The 19,770-nt window shown below is 29.2% G+C and overlaps 1 protein-coding gene across 1 annotated transcript in view; it reads left to right on the top strand.

The window, feature by feature from the left end:
- Positions 1 to 19,770, top strand: part of LOC113363998 (glutathione hydrolase 1 proenzyme-like) — a 343,961-nt gene that overhangs the window by 302,604 nt on the left and 21,587 nt on the right. The window lies entirely within an intron of this gene.

Consider the following 19,770-nt stretch of genomic DNA (forward strand, 5'->3'; position numbering starts at 1 on the left):
AATAAAATTACGCGTTTTAAAATTGTTTTAATGCAGACAAAATCTAATAAGAGTAAATAGTATTTGTAAATGTTGAATGTATGTTTATGTATAAAGTCTAATCATATGATAGAATGATTCTCCGAAAGTTGAATGACTTAGGATTTGCATATTTTTTCAGATCAAGCCATTTCAAGCAATTTCTCCAGTATTATTGTTACAAAAATGTACCATGCACTTTTAGAATGAACTATGAATAACATAAAAAAGCAAAGTTGATAAATATGTACGCTACTTTCACACGAAAATTATGTATTTTAACCCCAATAATAAATATATTACATTTAAACAAATATTTCAATATTTCTTTCTAGCTTTCCATTATAGCTCTAGCCAACTATTCTTATTTTTAGTGAAATTTATAACAAATAAAATATTATTTTAGTTTTTTTTCTAATTTCACTTAAACAATTTGTATAACTTAAATAATTAGTTCATTACATTCATTAGTTCAACATAAATTGTATATTATATAATTTTTTCCCAACAATTTCGAAGACACGGACTTTCATTTGACGGATTGAAAAGATCCTAATAAGGTTACCTTATATAGACCAATCAACCTTCTACCAATTGTTTCAAAAGTGATCTAAAAACTCCTGCTTCAGCATATATTAACTAGCGAAAATATATTTCCAGAACATCAGTTTGGTTTTTGCAGCCAACATTCTACAAATCAACAGTGCCACAGAATCGTAAGAGTCATCAACAATACCTTCGAGGCCAAAAAATTCTGTTCTGCAGTCTTTCTAGATGTGAGCAAGGCTTTTGATAAGGTGTGGCACAAAGGACTTTTATCGAAGATAAGATCTCTTCTTACCTCTCCTAAGCTAGCAAGACCAAATTAGCAAAATCGATCCGGAACTGTTGTATTATTTAGTACTTATTTTGTACTAATTTGTACCACAAAAAAAATTGTACTACGTGTCGTTTTAAAAAACACGTGGCGCTGCTAGCTTTAATATAAGCTAACAAGACCACCTTTTGATTTTGAAGAAAACTAGCTGTAAGTGGAATTCTGTCTTGAGGCAAATAAGGCATCGTGCCTTAAGGCAAATTGCTGGAACTTCCCGTACCAATTAATTATTTTTTTGACGATTAACATTTTTGAAAAAAAATTACTTTGAAAAAATGAGATTTTTTGAGAAACTATAAATTGAACAAAAAATTACTTTTTTTTGAAAAAAAAATTTTTATAGAAAATTTTTTTTTTTTATTTTTTTTTTTTTTAAAAAAAATTTTTTTCTTCATTTTGACATATTGTGGAAGATCTGATTTTTTTTTCAAAGCAATCGTACTGCTTTAACTGCATACGGACAAAATATAAAGTGCGTAAACGCCGCGTCGCTGTCTAACGCATAAGCATTGGTACGGAACCTATAGGAATGTTAACAAAATGTATACTTATTGTTAAAATCTCTATAAATATCTGATAATTTGATGTGCATATGTCTAATGATCATTTTTGACCGCCAAATGGCTCATTTTTTTATTTTTTCCTCCATATCTCCGAAACCGCTAGACCTGCCTTCATGAAAATTTTATCGATTCTTCATCTTGTCAATACAAGTGAAATGTTTTTTGAATTATTCAAATCGGACGCTCCGTTCTCTTAAAAACTTAGTTACCGTTTTTGGCACTTTTTGCCCCGTATCTTCAGAACGGCTAGATCTGCCTTCGCCAAAAACTAACCAGCACGTCTCCTTATCAATACGAATCGAATGTTTTTTGAATTATTTGAATCGGTTGATCCGTGTTTCCGAAATCGTCGACGAAAATTTGTAACCGCACATTTGGGGTTACATACACACACGTACATACATACATACACACACACACACATACATACATTTTTTCTAAGGTATGCCAAAATGTTCAGAAACCTCTGAAACGTAAAGATATATAAAAATTTTCATTTTCGATTTTTTTGCGATTACTATAACTTGCCCTACGGGAAGTTAATTAATAAATAATAAATTATATTTATAATTACAGAATAAATTGTATTTGAGGAGTATCTTTACATACATCATTACAGAAGAATTTTATATGCATAAGATCAATAATAATTACAAATGTTGTTACATTTCTATGCATTCCGTACAGAAATTCGTACTGTTAAACAGTTAGATGTAGACGCGGCGTTAGGCGCTTTGATTTTTCGTTTGTAAAATAGCTACGCAGCACGATTGTTTTGAAAACAATAATTAATTTTAAATAAATTTGAAGCATTTAAAAATTTTCTGGTACGGAAAGTTCAGCAATTTGCCTTACGATGCCATAAAAATCTACAATAACTCGCATTTTTATCAATTTCAGTACTAATTTTTAGAATAAAAACATTCAGAACAAAAACTTATTTTTTACTTTTTGTCAGCAAAAGCATGTTATATTTTTACAAAAAATAATTTTGTATTGCATTTTAAATATGCAAAAATAACGTTTTTCTCACGTACTCTTAAATCTAGTAGGCTGAAAATTATTTTGTTATCCTATACACAAAACAAGAACCACTTATTTTAAACATAGATTTTCATATGTTGTTCATAATGATTATTAAAGTCTTGTCAGAATGAAAAAAAATCTTTTAATAATATTTGCAAGATATAATAAAACCATCAATTACATCGTTGGAGTTGCACTTTTGAAGAATTTTTCAGGAATCATATTTCATTAAGAAGTAAGCAACATATAAAATAATATAGTTAATTTTTTTAAAATCATATTCAATACAATAAAAAGTTTTCAACTAGTTACCGTGACAAATTTAAACTAAGAAACAGTCGTTCTAATATTTTAATTGTTTATAATCGTTATTTTAAGTTACAAAAGAATGCTAGCAATGTCATTGCTGAGAATGTTGAATTAAATATATTCTTCTACATATTTTCATATATATATATATATATATATATATATATATATATACTAGATGACCCGACAGACGTTGTCCTGTACCCACATCTACGTTTTTTCACCTTATATTTACCATTCAATTGAAAATAATAATTATTGTTTTTCGAATTACTATTTACACCAATATATAAGTGATGTTAAATGTAAAACTGCTTCAAATAAAATGATGATTTTTAATTCCCACAGTTAACACTTTAATTATCCCTTTAACAAATATTAAAATATGTTCAATAAAATTGTGTATTAAAAATTATACTCTGCAAATTTATTTCAAATAGCTCAATTTATTTTAATACCAAGGGTTATACAATTTTTCAATCATACCTGTAGATGTGAATGTGTAAATAAATAATTTATTGTTTATTCACGACTAAAACATTGATTTTCCAAATGTATCACACAAAAAATCATCGTCTGCTTTGTGATTTATGGTCATAGGCTATGACCAAATTATATTCCATAGCATAAGACACACGTGTTGAAAATTGAAGTCTTTTAAAAGGTATAACAAATTCAGGAAGAATTAATATATAGCATTCGCGGTAAAGGTACAATATCACCTTGGATTTTTCTACCCAAAATAATTGCTTCAATAATATTGGCTATAATTTTTATAATTTCGTACCATATTTTAACTGGCTTTTAGTAATTTACGATCTAAATTACATTTTTTACTAATAATTCAATATACATTATTACTTAAGTTTATATATGAAGTCAACTAATTTGTCAAATCCTGTTTACACGTGCTCTATTCAGCCTACGATCAACAAAATTATTGCAGTAAATGAAGAGGAAAAAAGCGTGTGTCGGAAATAGGCTAATCTTTATCTTAAGTTCAGAAGTGAAATTAATTTGCACTCCGTCACCACCCACCGAATTAATTGGATTATAACTCTTTTAATTCTGATTTTATCAGTACTTGCAATACACTATTTTAAAGGTAATTAAATGAGTTACAACTTTCTCTATCATAAATTTTACCGTAACTTCTCTTATTTTAAAATGGCAAAGGATTGAAGGACTCGAAAGACACTCTGGCTGGACACTCAAAAAAAAGCAATTTTTTTTTAAATGTTTTCTTCATTTTCACATATTTTGGAAATTCTGAACTTTCTAACGAAGCAATCGTACTGCTTTAACTGCATAGAGACGAAATATAAAGCGCGAAAGCGCCGCGTCCCCGTCTAACGGATAAACATTGGTACGAAACCCATAGGATGTAAACAAAATTCATACGTATTGTTAAAATCGCTATAAAATATCTGATAATTTGGTGTGTGCATATGTCTAATGATCATTTTTGACCGCCAAATGACGTTTTTTTTACTTTTTTCATTAGATCACCAAAACCGCTAGACCTTCCTTCATGAAAATTTGTCCAATTCTTTATCTTGTCAATACAAGTAAATGTTTTTTGAATTATTAAAATCGGACGCTCCGTTCTCTTAAAAACTGAGTTACCGTTTTCGGCACTTTTTGCCCCGTATCTTCGGAACGGCTAGGTCTGCCTTCGCCAAAAACTAACAAGTATGTCTTTTTGTCAATACGATTCGAATGTTTTTTGAATTATTCAAATCGGTTGATCCGTGTTCCCAAAATCGTCGACGAAAATTTGTATCCGCACACACCACACACGCACACACACACATACATCCATTTTTTCTAAGAAATGCCAAAATATGCAAAAACCTTTGAAACGTAAAGATGTTTAAAATTTTCATTTTCGATTTTTTTGTGATTACTATAACTTGCCCTACGGGAAGTTAATAATTTTTGGTACGGGAAGTTCCAGCAATTTACCTTAACGCACAATGCCATGCGCCCCACTAGTTTTCATGCTAATTTCATACAAAGTTTGATTGAATTGTGCACTATCTAAAATTTAATATTAAGAGCTAAATCTTTTAGAGAACTTTTAATTTCCCGTAGGGGAAATTATTGTAATCGTCAAAAAATCGAAATTAAAATTTTTTGCATTTCTCAACGTTTTGAAGGTTTTTGAACATTTTGTCATACCTCAGAAAAAATTGATGTGTGTGTGTGTGTTTTGTATGTCCGCATTTGTTCGTTCACGTTTTCGCGCGCACGAATCAACCGATTTGAATGGTTCAAAAAACATTCGATTCCTATTGATAGGGATATGTGCTGATTAGTTTTTGGCAAAGGCAGGTGCAGCTGTTACGGAGATAAAGAGCAAAGAGTGCAGAAAATAAAAATTGTGTTTTTGAAAGAACGGAGCATCCGATTTGAATGATATAAAAACATTCAATTAGTAATGATTGGTAGAAGTGGTTGTTAGTTTTTGGCAAAGGAAGAGCAAGCCATTTCGAAGATACAGATCTAAGTGTGCAAAAAACGGCAGTTTTTGAGAGAACTCAGCGTCCGATTTAAATGATTCAAAGAACTTGTTAACAAAATAATTGATTTTAGAAAAATTGTGTATCAATTTTGTCAGTTGGAATTGGAATTGGAATTGGAATTGTCAGTTAATTTCATATAGTAATATTTAGAATAAATTATATATTATACGATGATTTATAAAATATTTACGTATTTTTTTTATAATGATTATTTATATATTTTTATTCATATGTGACCTTCATTCATTAATATTTAGAATATTGAATATTAATTATTTACGATTATTTAGAATATAACAATGGATTAATGAAGACTTACGAGATTAAGAAATACAGATTTGACGCACCACCATTATCACTGGTCTTCAGAGACGACTTATAAGGTACGTCCAGTCCTCGGTTCATCATAGTTAACGCACTTACTATCTGAACCGGACGTTCGTGGTTACTTATTTGGTATATCCAGACCTAAGTGTTTATTGCTGACAGAAAAAAATAATTTGGAGCCTAGACTTTTCATTGAAATCCAATTCAACCTCTCCTTGTCCGTTAACTCAACAAATCGTCTTTTGATGCTGCCTCCCCCCGGTGACAGCGACGAGTCAAAACAAAATGACATAAATTATTTATTGGATTTCATAATTTTGGACTCTTATGTTAAAGAAACCAATGATCCTGATTTGGATAAAGAACCAACTTCTTTCTCTGATTAGAAACCATCTGATACGAATGCAACGCCTGCAGAAATGGAAACTGTACCCATAAATAACGCATTCCAAACATTAAGTAATTCTGATATAACTAATACCAATTTGATCCAGGCTGAATCTTGGAAGTTTTACATGATTTTTATTCAGAATCTTATGCAGAATATGAAGTTGATGGAAGGTCAATTACCTACCATGCTGTGGATCTGCCGACGAAACTTTGGAATTACTAATTGACAAGTACCACAATTCAGCTATAATCTGTTTTCCCACCATATTTTTATAACGTGTTTCCCTGTATTTTCTTTTTAAACTGTGAGGTCAAGGCTAGTATTGAGAGAAGAAAAACAATTGGACTTGTCATTTATATTTTCATATTAGTAATATTTTATAATGAATAAAATTTATATAAATTTATACGATGGGAATTTTTACTTTCATATTTATTACCACTCCCACATATCTAATTTTCTTTAATTCTTAACTCTCTATCCTTTCTTTTTTTCAAAAATCTTAATTATTAAGTGATCTTCAGATTTTCTAAAGTTTGTCTCTAGAAACAATAGTCTGGTCTGATAGACGTTTGTTGTTTTATTTATGATTGTTGTAACGTGAAGGACCAAAACTAAAATGCAGACGAATCAACCAATTTGAATGGTTCAAAAACATTCGATTCCTATTGATAGGGAGATGTGCTGATTAGTTTTTCGCAAAGGCAGGTCCAGCAGTTATGGAGATAAAGAGCAAAGAGTGCGGAAAATAGAAATTGAGGTCTTGAGAGTACGGAGCATTTTAATTTGAAATTTTTTGTAGAAGCGTAATTTAAATAAAACAATGGACGGTGGCTAATCCGTGAAATGTCAAACGATTTTGACAGATGATGTTCAATTACGTTTAATAGGATGTTTTACGTGAATATGATTTAATTATGATTAAATTGTAGTAAGTAGTTTTGTTCGTAGTTATATTTATATACAAAGAACGTTAGTAAACGGGCCGCAAGTGTTTCTAAAAACTAAATATCAACTTTTTTGAAATGATAATATGAAAATGCACTTTTTGGTATATTTTTCTCAAACACGGTGCTCTGATAGATCTCATTTGTATAATTATATGCTCATTGGTATTTATAAAACATTTTATAGGTTATATTATTTTTTTATTAATGTTTAAATTCAGAACCTAAATTTGGTATCGATCAAATGGACATTTTGTCGATTAACTTTTTTCCTTTTATAATTTGCCACAATTTATTGAAGAATAGATAGTAATATCTGAAGGTCCGGGGTTAAAAAAGTCCACCACCAATGTGTCAAAAACCAGTAAAGTTAAGCATTCTTTAACAACAATATTTGAAAGTATAGGGAAAAAGATGTATAACCAGCTATAACCTTGATTTGAAAACGGTAATCTTTGAAATGGGGGAGATAAACGGTAATCTTTGAAAATCCATCATAAAAGTATTTTCTTCCGTTGGTAGTTTTTAAGCATTAGTTAAAAATGTAATTATTTTGTAAAATATCTGTAAAATTATAATAAGGCTTTAGACCTTTTTGCCACCTGCCCCTTTCAAGTTACCCCGCCTATAGGGTAAAAAGGTCTAGATAACAATTTTTTGAAAGACATCAAAAAAGCACATTTCTACAATGATGAAGTAGAAGGCAGTTTTACTGAACGTAGTCAGATAATTGTTCGTTTGAAATGTGTTATTTGTTGTGATATAATTGGTTTAGTTTTCACAATATAGTTTATATTTGCTCAAAGTCAAATTGGACCTTTGTGCCTGGCCCTGCTCTACATATATACTATTTATTAAATTTACTTTAATTCATCGAATGTTACTTGAAACTTTTCAAAAAGTATGTGAAAGAAGAAATACTTAATTCATTTTCTATCTCTCCTCGCAAAAATTGAAATTTTGTATGAGTTCAGTAGTATTATTTACAATTATACACAAAATCCAGAATCCAAAAAGTGTCTGAAAAACTTGAAACGTAATCAGTAAGTCGAAAAGACTTGGATGGATTATACTATACTATGTTTTCTATAGAAAGTGTATAAATCTTCCAGTTTGATTGTGTTGACAAAATATAGACAAACTAATGGGTTTTATGTTTTCATAATGCCTCATTGTATATAGCATACAAACAACACATCCTTATACACTTAAAGTATTAATATTTTTGATTCTCTAGAAATTGTTTAGAATATACCTTACTTAGCAAAACAACGTTTGCCGGATCAGCTAGTAATATTATAAAATCGCTGATTTTTATAAAAATTACTACCACCGTTTTGTCACAAATCATCCCTAAAATAATGTTAAGGCATTTAGTGCGGGAAAAATTAAATTGAACTAAAATTATCAAAGGCATTCTTAAAAAAAATTAAATTGAACTAAAATTATATCAAGGCATTTTAAGCAATATAATATTTAGTTTTAAATTACTTAATTTCAGGTATTGTACCTCTGCCCTTACGTCTCCAATCATCCCCAAATTGTACTTACGTCTATGCTGAATCATTTGCAACGTACAAGTTCCAAGTACAGAAAAAAATTGAACGAGCAGAATCAAATGAAACTAATACAGTGAAAACATTGTAATATCTAGTATTTAAATAGACGTATTTAAATAATATAATAAATAATGTTTTTACTGTATTAGTTTCATTTGATTCTGCTCGTTCAATTTTTTTCTCTATACTTTGAACTTGTACGTTGAAAACGCTCCAATATGGATGTAAATACAATTTGGGGTTGATTAATGAGGGAAGGGCAGTGGTACAAAATCTAAAATTCTTTATTTGAATACTAGATATTATAACGTTTTTACTGTATTAGTTTCATTTGATTCTGCTCGTTCAATTTTTTTTTCTTTACTTTGAACTTATACGTTGAAATCGCTCCAATATGATAGTAAATATTTATTTATTTATTTATTTTAAAAGCCGTCGGTATAATAATATTATAATAAGGCTTAAGTCAATATTTTACAGGTTTAATATAATTTAATTAATTATTAGATGTTTTATTACTTATTTATTTATTATTTAATTTATTTACTATAAACTTATTTATTATTAGTTCATTTTAATTATTTTTAAATATAACTAGTTTATTGCAAGTATTTTTTTAAAATTTAATAACTATTTGAATAAGCTTTACAATACTTTTACAATATAATTATTTTATTTAACTAATTTTAGGTTATTTTATGATATTTTAACAAATTTAAGTGTCTTGTATTATTGTTATTATTATTAATAATATTATCATTATCATTTTTATTATTATTATGTATTTTTACAATATAAGTTTTTCTCTTTTACAAACTTTTAGGTTTTTGATAAAGAAAATATTTTGTTTCACAATTTTTAAGTGTTTTTAAAATATAAGTTTTTGGTTAACTAGTTATTAAGTATTTTAACTATAACAGTCATATAACAATTATAATTAAAAAAAATAATAATAAAAATAAAATTTTGTTTGACAATTTTTAAGTGTTTTTAAATTATAAGTTTTAGTCATATAAAAAAAGGAAAAACAAACAAAGAAATAATAATAATAATAATAGTAATTTAGAAGTATTTTTGCAACAGAAGTATTTAGTTTAACGAACGAATTATGTTGTGACGAGCATAGTAGGCATATATATAATATATATAATATAATATAATATATATAATAGACATGGCTGGTAGATGACATCAGTTAGTTTGGGCCCGTAGGTTCGTAGGGATTTTTTCCATCGTCGATCCATCGATCTTGCTGCTGCATGTAACAGAGAAATTTCTTCGAGGGGAAAAAGTCGCGTTAATGATTAGTAGAGATTTTTGGGAAAGTAATTTGAAAAATCAAAATTCAAAAACTCCAGAGGGCTATAAAAAGTTAAATCCTTTAATGCATTATTTAGTACTTTATGAAATTTCTTATTATCAGGGGTTCGAACACGTAACGGCAGTTTGTTCTTAAATTGTATACCCATACCGCAGATAGTATTAAAGGAACTGTGTAGTTTATAGGTACCTTTAATTATTTTATATATCGTATTGTGCTTGGTATTAAACATCGAAGACAAATTAGAAGAGTCTGATTTATTTTTTATAAAATTAAGTGTGACTAGAACAAATATACTCGGTACTGTTAAAATTTTTTGTTCGGTGAAGATACTACGGCATGATGTGTTGGAGGATAGTGAAAAAATTATTCGAATTGCTCTCTTTAGAAGTTTAAAAACTTTAATTAGTTCGTTAGAGAAACCCCAACATTGGATACCGTAAGCAATGTGTGAATAGAAATTTGCGTAATAAATAGAAAGTAAACTGGATATTCTAATTTTTGATTTAAGGGTTTGCAGGATAAAGCATGTACACGTTAATTTGAAGCATAAATGGTTGGAAACGTGTTCAGACCAGTTGAGATTCTTATTGATATAAACTCCTAGAAATTTAGATAATGAAGAGGAGTCAATGAATAGTTATTAATCGTAAATGAAGAAATATCATTCGCTACGCGCGTTGCTGTACAGAAAGAGATAATTTGAGAAGATTATTTATATTGAATACAATTTGGGGTTGATTAATTAGGGAAGGGCAGTGGTACAAAATATGAAATTTTCTATTTGAATACTAGATATTATAATGTTTTTATTGTATTAGTTTCATTTGATTCTGCTCGTTCAATTTTTTTTCTATACTTTGAACTTGTACGTGGAAAACGCTTCAATATGGAAGTAAATACAATTTGGGTTTGATTAATGAGGAAAGGGTAGTGGTACAATCGATATGCATAGACTACATTTCACTAAATAACTGCACACTAAGTCTGACCAAGTCTGACCCCTACTAGACTCCCTAAATCTAAATTTTAACTTCTTCCTATATACTAAATAATTGTACATAAAACGTGATTCCGAAATTTAACAAGGACGGAAGAACTTCGGATAACCTTCAAATAGCACGTAGTGCTATAACAAAACTAGCTGTAAGTGGAATTCTGTCTTAAGTCAATTAGGGCATCGTGCCTTAAGGCAAATTGCTGGAACTTCCCGTACCAAAAATTATTATTTTTTTAAAAACGATTAGCATTTTTGATAAAAATTTTATTTCGCAAACATAAGATTTTTGAGAAACTATAAATTGGACAAAGAATTACTTTTTCTTGAAAAAAAAATTAAAAAAAAAAAAATCTAAAAAAAATTTAAACGAAAAAAATTTTTTTTTCGAGAAAAAAAATTTTTTCTTTATTTTGACATATTTTGGAAGATCTGAACTTTTTATCAAAGCAATCGTACTGCTTTAACTGCATAGAGACAAAATATAAAGCGCATAAGCGCCGCGCCGCTGTCTAACGGATAAACATTGGTACGGAACCCATAGGAATGTAAATAAAATTTATACTTATTGTTAAAATCTCTATAAAATATCTGATATTTTGATGTGCATATGTCTAATGATCATTTTTGACCGCAAAATGGCATTTTTTTTTATTTTTTTCGTTAGATATCCGAAACCGCTTGACCTTCCCTCATCATGATCAGTTCTTCATCTTGTCAATACAAGTAAAATGTTTTTTGAATTATTAAAATCGGACGCTCCGTTCTCTTAAAAACTAAAAAAATTTCATTTTCGATTTTTTTGCGATTACTATAACTTGCCCTACGGGAAGTTAATTAATAAATAATAAATTATATTTATAATTACAGAATAAATTGTATTTGAGGAGTATCTTTACATACATCATTACAGAAGAATTTTATATGCATAAGATCAATAATAATTACAAATGTTGTTACATTTCTATGCATTCCGTACGGAAATTCGTACTGTTAAACAGTTAGATGTAGACGCGGCGTCAGGCGCTTTGATTTTTCGTTTGTAATATAGCTACGCAGCACGATTGTTTTGAAAACAATAATTAATCTTATATATAAAAATGGATCGCAAAAGGTGTTGGTAAGCGCATAACTCAACAACGCCTGGACCAATTTAGCCAATTCTTTTTTTAAAATGTTCGTTGAAGTCCAAGGATGGTTGTTACGGCAAGAAAAAAACGAATAATTGCCGGGAAAACCCTAAAAACAGCCCTGTTCTTCTTTAATCGAGTAGGCAACGCAATTTGTAAAAAAAACAATGATCTATGTCATGACATTTTGTGTAGTTTTTGATAATCTAATTTTGAATATATTTATATAAACATAGAAATATCTTTCTATTAATCAAGCTATATTGGCAACCAAAAACATTGATGTAAATTAATTAAATTTCAAAATTCAAGAACAAATCACAGGCGAATCAGTTGATTCGGCAACTAACCAAGACCGATTCACTAGAGTTTTTAAACTCGCTGGATTTGCCAGGATTGTCACCTCACAATCTCCAATTGAAGGTTGGATCGGCAAATATAATGTTGCGAAAAATCGACCAACTATATTCAAAGGATAGTATAAAGCAGAAGATGATCTCGCACCATGCATCCCAATGCGTTTTCAGTGCGTTGTGGTATCATTAAGTGTTTGTGGTATTAATTTAGAAAACCATGTTTCTTACATGGAAAATTGTATGTTGTTTGTTCCCGTATTGGAAACCATCAGATTTGTTTGTCTATGCGCCAGGTAATCAAACAAAAAACATCGTTTATCACAAAGCACTACAATGAAAATTGAACTGATTTTTGAATTATGATTTACATTATTAAAATTACTTTCTTTTAAATGATTATAGTGTTTTATTTAATTATTTTTAATTCACACCGAATTATTACCAGGGTGAGGGTTCTGTTCAGGATAATTTTTTGCAAAGAATAGAAAAAAGGTAGGCACAAAACACCGCCACATTACAATTTTTTTTGACATGACGAAGTCTGTCGGGCCGGCTAGTTTTAAATAAATTTGAAGCATTTAAAAATTTTCTGGTACGGAAAGTTCAGCAATTTGCCTTACGATGCCATAAAAATCTACAATAACTCGCATTTTTATCAATTTCAGCACTAATTTTTAGAATAAAATACATTCAGAACAAAAACTTATTTTTTACTTTTTGTCAGCAAAAGCATGTTATATTTTTACAAAAAAATAATTTTGTATTGCATTTTAAATATGCAAAAATAACGTTTTTCTCACGTACTCTTAAGTCTAGTAGGCTGAAAATTATTTTGTTATCCTGTACACAAAACAAGAACCACTTATTTTAAACATAGATTTTCATATGTTTGTTCATAATGATTATTAAAGTCTTGTCAGAATGAAAAAAAAAATCTTTTAATAATATTTGTAAGATATAATAAAACCATCAATTACATCGTTGGAGTTGCACTTTTGAAGAATTTTTCAGGAATCATATTTCATTAAGAAGTAAGCAACATATAAAATAAATATAGTTAATTTTTTTAAAATCATATTCAATACAATAAAAAGTTTTCAACTAGTTACCGGTGACAAATCTAAACTAAGAAACAGCCGTTCTAATATTTTGATTGTTTATAATCGTTATTTTAAGTTACAAAAGAATGCTAGCAATGTCATTGCTGAGAATGTTGAATTAAATATATATTCTTCTACATATTTTCATATATATATATATATATATATATATATATATATATATACTAGATGACCCGACAGACGTTGTCCTGTACCCACATCTACGTTTTTTCACCTTATATTTACCATTCAATTGAAAATAATAATTATTGTTTTTCGAATTACTATTTACACCAATATATAAGTGATGTTAAATGTAAAACTGCTTCAAATAAAATGATGATTTTTAATTCCCACAGTTAACACTTTAATTATCCCTTTAACAAATATTAAAATATGTTCAATAAAATTGTGTATTAAAAATTATACTCTGCAAATTTATTTCAAATAGCTCAATTTATTTTAATACCAAGGGTTATACAATTTTTCAATCATACCTGTAGATGTGAATGTATAAATAAATAATGTATTGTTTATTCACGACTAAAACATTGATTTTCCAAATGTATCACACAAAAATCATCGTCTACTTTGTGATTTATGGTCATAGGCTATGACCAAATTATATTCCATAGCATAAAACACACGTGTTGAAAATTGAAGTCTTTCAAAAGGTATAACAAATTCAGGAAGAATTAATATATAGCATTCGCGGTAAAGGTACAATATCACCTTGGATTTTTCTACCCAAAATAATTGCTTCAATAATGTTGGCTATAATTTTTATAATTTATAATTTACGATCTAAATTACATTTTTTTACTAATAATTCAATATACATTATTACTTAAGTTTATATATGAAGTCAACTAATTTGTCAAATCCTGTTTACACGTGCTCTATTCAGCCTACGATCAACAAAATTATTGCAGTAAATGAAGAGGAAAAAAGCGTGTGTCGGAAATAGGCTAATCTTTATCTTAAGTTCAGAAGTGAAATCAATTTGCACTCCGTCACCACCCACCGAATTAATTGGATTATAACTCTTTTAATTCTGATTTTATCAGTACTTGCAATACACTATTTTAAAGGTAATTAAATGAGTTACAACTTTATCTATCATAAATTTTACCGTAACTTCTCTTATTTTAAAATGGCAAAGGATTGAAGGACTCGAAAGACACTCTGGTTGGACACTCAAAAAAAAAAGCTATTTTTTTTAAAATGTTTTCTTCATTTTCACATATTTTGGAAATTCTGAACTTTCTAACGAAGCAATCGTACTGCTTTAACTGCATAGAGACGAAATATAAAGCGCGAAAGCGCCGCGTCCCCGTCTAACGGATAAACATTGGTACGAAACACATAGGAATGTAAACAAAATTTATACGTATTGTTAAAATCGCTATAAAATATCTGATAATTTGGTGTGCATATGTCTAATGATCATTTTTGACCGCCAAATGACATTTTTTTTACTTTTTTCATTAGATCACCAAAACCGCTAGACCTTTCTTCATGAAAATTTGACCAATTCTTTATCTTGTCAATACAAGTAAAATGTTTTTTGAATTATTGAAATCGGACGCTCCGTTCTCTTAAAAACTGAGTTACCGTTTTCGGCACTTTTTGCCCCGTATCTTCGGAACGGCTAGATCTGTCTTCGCCAAAAACTAACAAGTATGTCTTATTGTCAATACGAATCGAATGTTTTTTGAATTATTCAAATCGGTTGATCCGTGTTCCCAAAATCGTCGACGAAAATTTGTATCCGCACACACCACACACGCACACACACACATACATCCATTTTTTCTAAGATATGCCAAAATATTCAAAAACCTTTGAAACGTAAAGATGTTTAAAATTTTCATTTTCGATTTTATTGTGATTACTATAACTTGCCCTACGGGAAGTTAATAATTTTTGGTACGGGAAGTTCCAGCAATTTACCTTAACGCACAATGCCATGCGCCCCACTAGTTTTCATGCTAATTTCATACAAAGTTTGATTGAAATGTGCACTATCTAAAATTTAATATTAAGAGCTAAATCTTTTAGAGAACTTTTAATTTCCCGTAGGGGAACTTATTGTAATCGTCAAAAAATCGAAATTAAAATTTTTTGCATTTCTCAACGTTTTGAAGGTTTTTGAACATTTTGACATACCTCAGAAAAAATTGATGTGTGTGTGTGTGTGTTTTGTATGTCCGCATTTGTTCGTTCACGTTTTCGCGCGCACGAATCAACCGATTTGAATGGTTCAAAAAACATTCGATTCCAATTGATTGATAGGGAGATGTGCTGATTAGTTTTTGGCAAAGGCAGGTGCAGCTGTTACGGAGATAAAGAGAAAAGAGTGCAGAAAATAAAATTGGTTTTTGAAAGAACGGACCATCCGATTTGAATGATATAAAAACATTCAATTAGTAATGATTGGTAGAAGTGGTTGTGTAGTTTTTGGAAAAGGAAGACCAAGCCATTTCGAAGATACAGATCTAAGTGTGCAAAAAACGGCAGTTTTTGAGAGAACTCAGCGTCCGATTTAAATGATTCAAAGAACTTGTTTAACAAAATAATTGATTTTAGAAAAAAATGTGTATCAAATTTTGTCAGTTGGAATTGGAATTGGAATTGGAATTGTCAGTTATATTTTTATATAAGTAATATTTTATAATGAATAAAATTTATTTATTTTTATACGATGGGAGTTTATACTATCATATCTATTACGACTCCCACATTGGTGACCTACGACGATTGAAATGAAGACAAAGGAGTTTTATTTTTCGAGGATTTAAGAAATACAGATTTTGACGCACCACCATTATCACTGGTCTTCAAAGACGACTTATAAGGTACGTCCAGTCCTCGGTTCATCATAGTTAACGCACTTACTATCTGAACCGGACGTTCGTGGTTACTTATTTGGTATACCCAGACCTAAGTGTTTATTGCTGACAGAAAAAAATAATTTGGAGCCTAGACTTTTCATTGGAATACAATTCAACCTCTCCTTGTCCGTTAACTCAACAAATCGTCTTTTGATGCTGCCTCCCATTATCGGTGACAGCGACGAGTCAAAACAAAATGACATAAATTATTTATTGGATTTCATAATTCTGGACTCCTATGTTAAAGAAACCAATGATCCTGATTTGGATAAAGAACCAACTTCTTTCTCTGATTAGAAACCATCTGATATGAATGCAACGCCTGCAGAAATGGAAACTGTACCCATAAATAACGCATTCCAAACATTAAGTAATTCTGATATAACTAATACCAATTTGATCCAGGCTGAATCTTGGAAGTTTTACATGATTTTTATTCAGAATCTTATGCAGAATATGGAGTTGGTGGAAGGTCGAATTACCTACCATGCTGTGGATCTGCCGACGAAACTTTGGAATTACTAATTGACAAGTACCACAATTCAGCTATAATCTGTTTTCCCACCATATTTTTATAACGTGTTTCCCTGTATTTTCTTTTTAAACTGTGAGGTCAAGGCTAGTATTGAGAGAAGAAAAAACAATTAGACTTGTCATTTATATTTTCATATTAGTAATATTTTATAATGAATAAAATTTATATATTTTATACGATGGGAATTTTTACTTTCATATTTATTACCACTCCCACATATCTAATTTTCTTTAATTCTTAACTCTCTATCCTTGTCTTTTTTCAAAAATCTTAATTATTAAGTGATCTTCAGATTTTCTAAAGTTTGTCTCTAGAAACAATAGTTTGGTCTGATAGACGTTTCTGTCCTGAAGTTTTTACGTAATTTTTAATATGCTTTAATTTTGAATTTTTTTGCCATTTATGATTGTTGTAACGTGAAGGACCAAAACTAAAATGCAGACGAATCAACCAATTTGAATGGTTCAAAAAAATTGGATCCGATTGATTGAGAGGGAGATGTGCTGATTAGTTTTTCGCAAAGGCAGGTCCAGCAGTTATGGAGATAAAGAGCAAAGAGTGCGGAAAATAGAAATTGAGGTCTTGAGAGTACGGAGCATCCGATTTGAATGATATAAAAAACATTCAATTAGTAATGATTGGGAGAAGTGGTTGTTAGTTTTGGCAAATGCAGACCAAGCTATTACAAAGATACAGAGTGCAAAAAACGGCAGTTTTTGAAAAAACTAAGCGTCCGATTTAAATGATTCAAAAAAATGCTTGTTTAACAAAAAATTGATTTAGAAAAAATGTGTATCCATTTTCATTTTTTTTTGTATATCGAAAATAATTCAGATTTTATTTTTAATTCTGACTAAAGTTCTAATATACCTTAAACAAATAACTTCAACTTTGCAATTCAGTTTATATATTCCTTATAAAAATTAAACAATGTTACAGTATTTATAATAATCTGTTTGAAAACATTCAATATTCTTCGAACATTTCGTTACGGTACGGAAAATTCCAGCAGTTTGCCTTAAGGCACGATGCCATACACCAGAGGCCTAGGGAGCCTTGGCGGGGTCTTATATCAAAATTTGTTTGATGGCCCCTTAAAAAGAAAAAAATAAATAATATAAAAAATACATAAATTTAAAGGATATTTATTTATCATTCGAATTATTTATCTATCTAATTTTCTTTAATTCTTAACTCTCTCTCCTTTCCTTTTTTCAAAAATCTTAATTATTGAGTGATCTTTAGATTTTCTAATGTTTGTCTCTAGAAACAATAGTCTGCTCTGATAGACGTTTCTGTCTTGAAATTTTTACGAAATTTTTAATATGCTTTAGTTTATTGCCAGTTTTGATTGTTGTAACGGGAAGGACCAAGAATAAAATGCAGACTGTTATTACGTCGTAAGTCGTGATAACTGAATGCAAGCCGATTTCATCCATCATTGTGCCTTAATTAATTTTTTAGATTTTTGTATTTAAAACTGTTTCTAGAACCATCAATTGGTCAGAACATAAGATATCTTTACAGTATTCAGTCGACAGTTTTCCGGAGATGTTTATTTAATCAAATTTTCGTTAATTTTTTGTTCAATTTCATTAACTATTACTTTACAAAAACATCTTTTCTCTATGCGTGTTTAGATTCCTATTTTAATGATACTAAATTATAATTTTTAATTAATTAGTAAATTATATAAATAATTTTTTTGCATTACTCTGCTTGCATGGCTTAACTTCTGTTATACACAAAACTTTGTAACGTTTGCACTTGTTTATCAAAAATATTTCATATTAAATAAGTGATATTAAGTTCTAAAAGCAACAACTTAATATCACAACTTAAGAAACTTAGAAAAAGGAGTCGAAATTTCAAATCATAACTTGAAATAATTAACAGTAATATAATACAGCTAATAATTGGAATGACAATTCATCGGAATAGTTCAAAGATCTGACAATCATTATAGACAATATTTTCTCGGATTACGAAAAAGTTAGAACAGTTATTCAGAATTTCAGGATAAATATGATTTAGTTGATAATATTTATCTAAATCTAACTATTAAACTTACGCAGACAATTCAAGAAGTAACAAAAACAAATATAGAAATGTTATAAATATAACTATAAAAATTCCAAATTCAAATTTTTGATGAAGAATGTATAAACTAGATTAGTTTTGCAGATTTGTTCATCTCTATAATTCACAAGAATATCAACTTATTGGATGTGCAAAAGCTTCACTAATTGAATTAATTGCAGCAGTAATTAATAATAAAGGCCTCGCCGATAATAATTACTCTAGAGCTTGGGCCTTATTATCACCTAACCCAGTAAACAACAAACGTTCAATGAAGTTATAACGTAGCACGGAAGAAACGCTGTTACGTATTTTATGGTTACGTTAATAAAATGTTATAACCTTTAAGCGTAAATGCATCGTTTTTTTATAACGTAACCGTCACGTTACACTGTTTCGTAAATTTAACATACAAAATGGACGGTGTCGTACAGCTGTTTCACGAAACTGTTAAAAAGATAGGTTACGTGTTCTACCCTTTCATCTATGCGTGACTCTATGCACGAAGTCACAATTATAAGTTATGCGTGACTCTATTTTACTTTTCTGTCTATGACTATAATGAACGCTCCGTATTGAAGTTTCGTTTGACGAGCAAATTATTTCATTCTTTTGAAGCATTTATTTAATAATTATTTATATGATTAATGTTTTATATGATTAATGTAGAACATAGTTATGCAGTGTGTAGTTAAAATGTTTAAAATGGAATCGATCGAGGTAAGTATAAATACAAAACATCTGTAAATTATTTTAATTTGTATTTTAGTATAATATTGATTAAGATTTTCAGTATATAGTTGGTCATTAATGGAA

The sequence above is a fragment of the Ctenocephalides felis genome, unplaced genomic scaffold, assembly GCF_003426905.1.
Source record: "Ctenocephalides felis isolate EL2017-DRISC unplaced genomic scaffold, ASM342690v1 CF-g0.4_SCAFFOLD_00845, whole genome shotgun sequence".
Taxonomy (NCBI): domain Eukaryota; kingdom Metazoa; phylum Arthropoda; class Insecta; order Siphonaptera; family Pulicidae; genus Ctenocephalides; species Ctenocephalides felis.